Raw genomic sequence first — 6,149 nt, forward strand, 5'->3', positions numbered from 1 at the left:
ATAACACAATAACTCAAAATTACACAGCAAAAAAATAAAAATAGCAGCAGCTAGCCTCATTTCTTCAAACATGGAGAACTAAAGTTAATAACTGGACCAATTCACATGAAAATGCCAACAATCATTCCCTATGCCTAGAAAAGTTAACCAAAAATTATAAGGGTCAAGCAATCACCGATATTCACCAAAGAGATATTCTTGAACTCAACCACATTAATTTGAAACACTTTTATTACTAAAACTTGACAATAGTAGAATTGGAGCCAAACAACCAACATCAAACCTTGGTAGTCACAGAAGAACTGATCACTAGAAAAAAAGAAAATAAACGAAAAATAGACAAATAACAAACTAAAAATAAAGGAAAAACATCTAAAACTAAAAACTAGAAATACTAGTACCACAGCTGTCTCCCCCACACCTAAATCCGACATTATCCTCAATGAAGGTAATATAGCAATTAGAGCAAATAGGACAATGAAACTTCCCTCTCAAGTGGCAAAGGGATGGCGGGAACGGTGGAGTGAAGCCAATATGGTGGAAGTAGGCGACCAGGTTCTAAGACATCTGAGTCACTTGATTGGCGATGTGCATCACTCACTCATCTACGTGGTGAACCTCCACCGTTGTCCTAATGAAGAAAACGGGAGTGGTAGCGGTGTAGAGAGGGAGACGGGCACGGCGTTGGCAACGATGGAGCATTCGGCCGGGGAGGGAGAGAGTAAGGGGGAAGCGGCGGGTGGCGCTCGGTGATTGTGGGACGGCGGCCTTTGGCAGCGGCAGTGGCAAAAGGGTTTGCGGCCGAAAGAGAAGGAGAAACAGGGGAGAGCAGGGGAAAAGGAGAAGAAGATAGAAAGAAAAGAGGAGGAAAGAAAAAGAAGAAAGAAAGAAAAAGAAGGGAAAAGAAAAAAAAATAGGTTTTGGTTTTTTTTTTTTATTTTTGGGCCGTCAAACATGGCGTCGGTACGCCAAGATTGGAAAAAGTATTCTGAGCTTGGGAGTCACTTTTTGCAATTTAACACGTGCCCTCCTCGCGTGGGCACGCCATGATTCCACTTCCTGCCAATGTCACGAGATGTTGAGATTTTATCAACATGGAATGGGCACGCCATGTTTTGCAAAAGTCTCCTAACCATGAGACCGGGGCTTATAAGATTAACGCGTGCCCTCCTCGCATGGGCACGCCAAGTTTCCCTGTCCAGGTCACAGTTGAGGAAAACATCAAAATCAATTAGTACTCAAGTGAGAAATGATAAATTGAAAGCATTGAACAACGAAAAATAAACAAAACCAATATTTGGATTGCCTCCCAATAAGCGCCTTTCTTTAATGTTTTTTGGCTAGACACTGCCATGTTTATTCAGGGTGGATAAAATCTTGTGGCTCGTTTCTATGATTCATCATCTATATAGTCCTGATAGCCCTCATAAATAGAGTCATCCTTGAGCACACGAGCTACGATCTTCCATGGACTAGTAGATAGCGCCAAACAAGTCAACAATAATCTGAACTCTTCACTCACTCCTCCATCACGCGCATTTATTGGTTCAAGATATTTTGTCATCACCATTCTTAATTTATTCCTGTCATGAAATTTAAAATTTTCTGGTATAATAAAATCAATCTCACTAACAGGAATTGAAGAATAAGAGTCAAGAGAATATTGATTAAGAAATGGAGAAGATGTTACCGCATTTAGAGATTGTTCACTGAATTCATTCATTTGAACGAGTTGATGATGATACCTCATTTCTTGCACTTCAACTTCCTTTTCAGCTGCATCTTTAGATCTATTTTCTTGAAACTCTTGCAATTCCATGTTATTTGTTCGAATAATTACATCCTTATCTTTCTTAACGTTGACGATGGTCTGTGAGGGCAATTCTTCATAAATTGGAGAATTCAATTTGCTCAGTGTATGTGACAGCCCCACCTCACCCTAAGGCGAACCAAAGGGTTCGGCGGGTCGCCTGCCCAGCTCTCGCCGGGACTCAGTCGTTCACTACAGTCCTCAATTAAATTACAAGATATATCTCAAATTTACATCAAATTCTCCAAGAATTACATAACACAAACGCAGCGGAACCAATTCCCAAGCGTGGAATGTACACGTACATCCATTCAAGTCCAAACATTCATACAAACCCAACTATTACACAAGAGAAATCTAAAACTCAAACTATACAGGAGATAATCCATCCAGCCACATGAATAAGTACTATAAGCACTTCCTTTGCCTCGAGCCCTGTGGAGGGGAATAAAATATTTTTGGGGTGAGCTAGAAGCTCAGCGAGTAACCAGTCAAATCAGTAATCAAATCAGTTTCATAATAGTTCATTTCAATGATGTCATGAATCAGTAATCAAATGTACGTTTATTGCTCTCGTGAGCCAGTGAAATCATGGTATTTAGACGGCCAACGCTCAAGTTGATCAGTTAACAATAAACAGTGAAACAGGAATAGGGAGCCATTTGCTCCAGGTAAACAGTAAACCGTGGTGGAGACGTTGGTTCTAAACCCAAGACTTCCCAAGAACTCATTTAAACCAAATCATGTCATGTACTCACATGCAAGCACACATGATATGCAATCGAGTAAATAATGCAAGAAACAATTCATAAGTAGCTTTGGAAACAGTTTGGGGTCATTCACCAACCACGGCTCATAATCCTCATCTATCGTAGACAGTTTCCTCGATCAAGTCCAAGGCCTTCAACTCAAACTCAAAGCCATCAAATGCTTCCAAAGATCGGACAGCATTTCCCCTACATTTCCTTACTCTTCCATCCTACAAGCAACACCATTTCATCTCAAATCAATCACATACAAATCATAGACTATCAAATACACCTTTCGGCACAATATCCATAACTGAAGCTACACTTATCGGATTGAAACGAATCTTATGGAGTTTCGAAACCAACACATAACCCTACATTTCTTATGAAGACCTCCAAAGCCAAATCATGCATTTTCATGGTCAAAAATGGAAATTTCCACGAAAACAGAAATCTGGGTGCGAAACAGGGCTCATAGGCAATTAAAAGTATTTTAGTCGTTTTATAGGCTACAGTGATCGGATAGAGCTGAAATTTTATAGGAAGCTAGTTAACATCATTCTCTACAACTTTCATGTTTTAACCTAAGCCTGATTCAACCTCTAACATGCCCAAATAAATCCGGCCAGAACAGGTCAAATGTAAACCCTAAACCTGGAATTTCCACAGAAAACTGAAATTTTCCGCAAATAACCGCAATTAACGCACAAGAGAGCTATTTAACACCATTTAGAACCATCAATTCAAGTCTAACCATATCCATCATAGGAAAATAGAAAAATTCCAAAAAAAACAGAAATTTAACTAACTTCACTTTAATCCAAGAAATCTTCCATAAAATCACCTCTTAAACCAACACAAGTCACTAATAAACCATTGTTAAGAACAAAGAATGGATTGCTAGACATGCTACCTTGAAATCTCAAGAAAGGTGATGGCTTAGAGTTCTTCTTCCCAAATTAGCTCCACAAACACCTTGGAATCTCCTTAGTAAACAACTTTTATGGAGTAATTTGCAATTCTATCGGTTAGAACTCAAGATTGGAGTAAGAAATTGGAGTGAAAGATGAAGATTTTTCTCTCTCTCTTGCTCTCAAAGTTTCTGCCATAAGAAGGAGAAAATGGCTTGATTTTTGGTCAAATTTTGGTTTTAGTAAAGTTGAGGTAAGATGGTCAAAAGTCCAACTTGAATCACAAAGTGACACTTGTCACCTCTTTAATGCATAGCTATCCTTTTGTCTCTCCAACACCCATCCATATGGGTAATCTCTAATTATTTCCTAATACTTTGTAAAATAATATTTCTTGATACAAAACTTCAATTAATCTGTAAAAATTTATCGCACTTAACGCACTAGCGGGCCCCACATCCATAATACGCTTCAAATTGACCCGAACTAACTTATACTAGAAAAAATGGTTGGAAAACTATATTCATTAATAAAAGTCTTTGGAAAATTTTGATAATAAAATAAAGTAAGAGAAATGCACGCGAAAAATAAAATAAATAAGAAAAATTTTCCCTTTTCTTTTCCTTCGGGCGTTACAGTGTAGATGCCAATTCACGCCTTTCATCTTCCATCTCTTTTTGAAGTTGATCTTGACTCTTATCCTCCAGAATTGTAGGCCTTTTAATTTCTTTTCCACTTCTGAGGGTCATGGCACTCATGTTCTTTGAGTTAATTTCAGGTTGAGATTGAAATCTTCCGTAAACTTGAGATTCCAAACGGTTGATTGTTATTGCCATCTAACTCATCTGACTCTGCATTGCTTGCATCTGTCCCATTTGCACTGCTTGTATCTGACCCATTTGACTTTGCAAGTCAGATTCCATCTTTTGTTGAAATTGCGCTTGGCTAGCAATTAACTGCTTCATCATTTCATCCAAAGACAGTCCTGAGCTTGGAGATGGTGGTGGTGCTGGCCAAGATTGGTATTGCTGATGATACCCTTGCTGTCTGATCGGTGCAAAATTTGATCGCCTATTCCCTCCATAACTGAGATTAGGGTGATCTCTCCAACCCGGATTATATGTATTCAAGTACGGGTCATATGACTTTCTTGGCACGGGCACATGGCCAGTCATGTTTACTTGCTCCGCACTCTCTTCTTGAGTCAATGGGCACATCTCTGTAGAGTGACCATAGCCGTGCAAATCCCTCACACCTTGGCTTGTGGGGCACTTCCTGTACCCAATTGCCTAACAAATGATGTTAACTCAGTCAACTGTTGTTGGATAGAGGATGTTTCTACCTTATTCACTCTACGTGTTGGGACATCCTCTCTTGTACTGAACTGTTGCGAGTTCTCAGCCATCCCTTCGATTAACTCCCACGCTTCTCAAGGAGTCTTGTTCACCAACGCCCCTCTACTTGCAGCATCAATTATACTCCTGTCTCTGAAAAGTAACCCTCGTAAAAATACTGACAGAGCAACTGCTCACTTATTTGGTGTTGAGGGCACTTGATACATATTTTCTTGAATCGCTCCCAATAATCGTAGAGAGACTTCCCCGGATGCTGTGTAATGCCGCATATTTCCTTTCTCAGACTGGCGACTCTTGACGCAGGGAAATATTTTTCCAAAAACCTCTTCTTTAACTGTCCCCAAGTTGTTATACTACCTGGTGGCAGATAGTAGAACCAATCTTTTGCCGCATTCTTGAGAGAAAAGGGAAATGCTCACATTTTTATCTGCTCCTCAGTAATCCCCAGAGGTTTCATATTTGTGCATACTACATCAAATTCGTGCAAGTGCCTGTAAGGATACTCACCCGAAAAACTATGAAAAGAAGGTAAAAGGTGAATTAGACCAGACTTTAATTCAAAAGGAGTTTCTTCATTTAAATTTGAAAAGGTAATGCATAATGACTGTTGATTTAAGTTTGGAGTAGCCAACTTCCTTAAAGTTCGAGCATTAGCCATGGCGTCGTCTTCTTGATCAGAATCGCTCGAGCTGACATTATGCGCAGTCTTCTTTATCTCATGGTCAAAAATTAACTCAGCTGCTCAAGAGGAACGGGGCATACACTAGAAAAGTACCAGAAAATTAAAACGAAAATGAACTTAAAAAGAAACAAATTAACTAACGCCAGTCGTCGGCAACGCGCCAAAAATTGACAGGTTGTCGATGCCTGTACAATAATAAAAATAAATCTAGTTGCCAACAAAAACAGTTTCGAGTCAATTCTAGTACTGAAGCAGGGATTCTAAATGTGCAATGGGTTATTCGATTCACCTTAGTTCCAAAGAGTTTACTAAATCTGATATACCAAAATTTATTCCCGAGAACTTGTTAATTTGTATATAGAGCAAGTAAGGTCGAATCCACAGGGACTGGAAGTAATTCGTTTCTACTAAAGTTCAAGTTATGAGGAGATTTTAGGGAAATTAACAATAAGCTACGCTAAAGAAATATTGCAGTTGAATAAGAAATAAATAACAATTAAATAGCAATAAGGTAAAAACTCAAATAGTATTAAACAGCTCTAGTCAAGAAGCAATTTCGGCAATGGTTCAACTAATTGATCATCAATGCAGAGATAACTCCAATTATTAAATAATAAATAGGTTATAACTGTCAAACAAGTG

The 6,149-nt window shown here is 38.9% G+C and overlaps 1 non-coding gene across 1 annotated transcript; it reads left to right on the forward strand.

The window, feature by feature from the left end:
- Positions 1-5,004: 5,004 nt before the first annotated feature.
- Positions 5,005-5,111, forward strand: LOC113748480. Its single transcript, XR_003464338.1, has one exon. It is a non-coding gene; the product is annotated as a small nucleolar RNA R71 (small nucleolar RNA).
- The last annotated feature ends 1,038 nt before the right edge of the window (positions 5,112-6,149 follow it).

Source organism: Coffea eugenioides, chromosome 9 (genome assembly GCF_003713205.1).
Source record: "Coffea eugenioides isolate CCC68of chromosome 9, Ceug_1.0, whole genome shotgun sequence".
Lineage (NCBI taxonomy): Eukaryota > Viridiplantae > Streptophyta > Magnoliopsida > Gentianales > Rubiaceae > Coffea > Coffea eugenioides.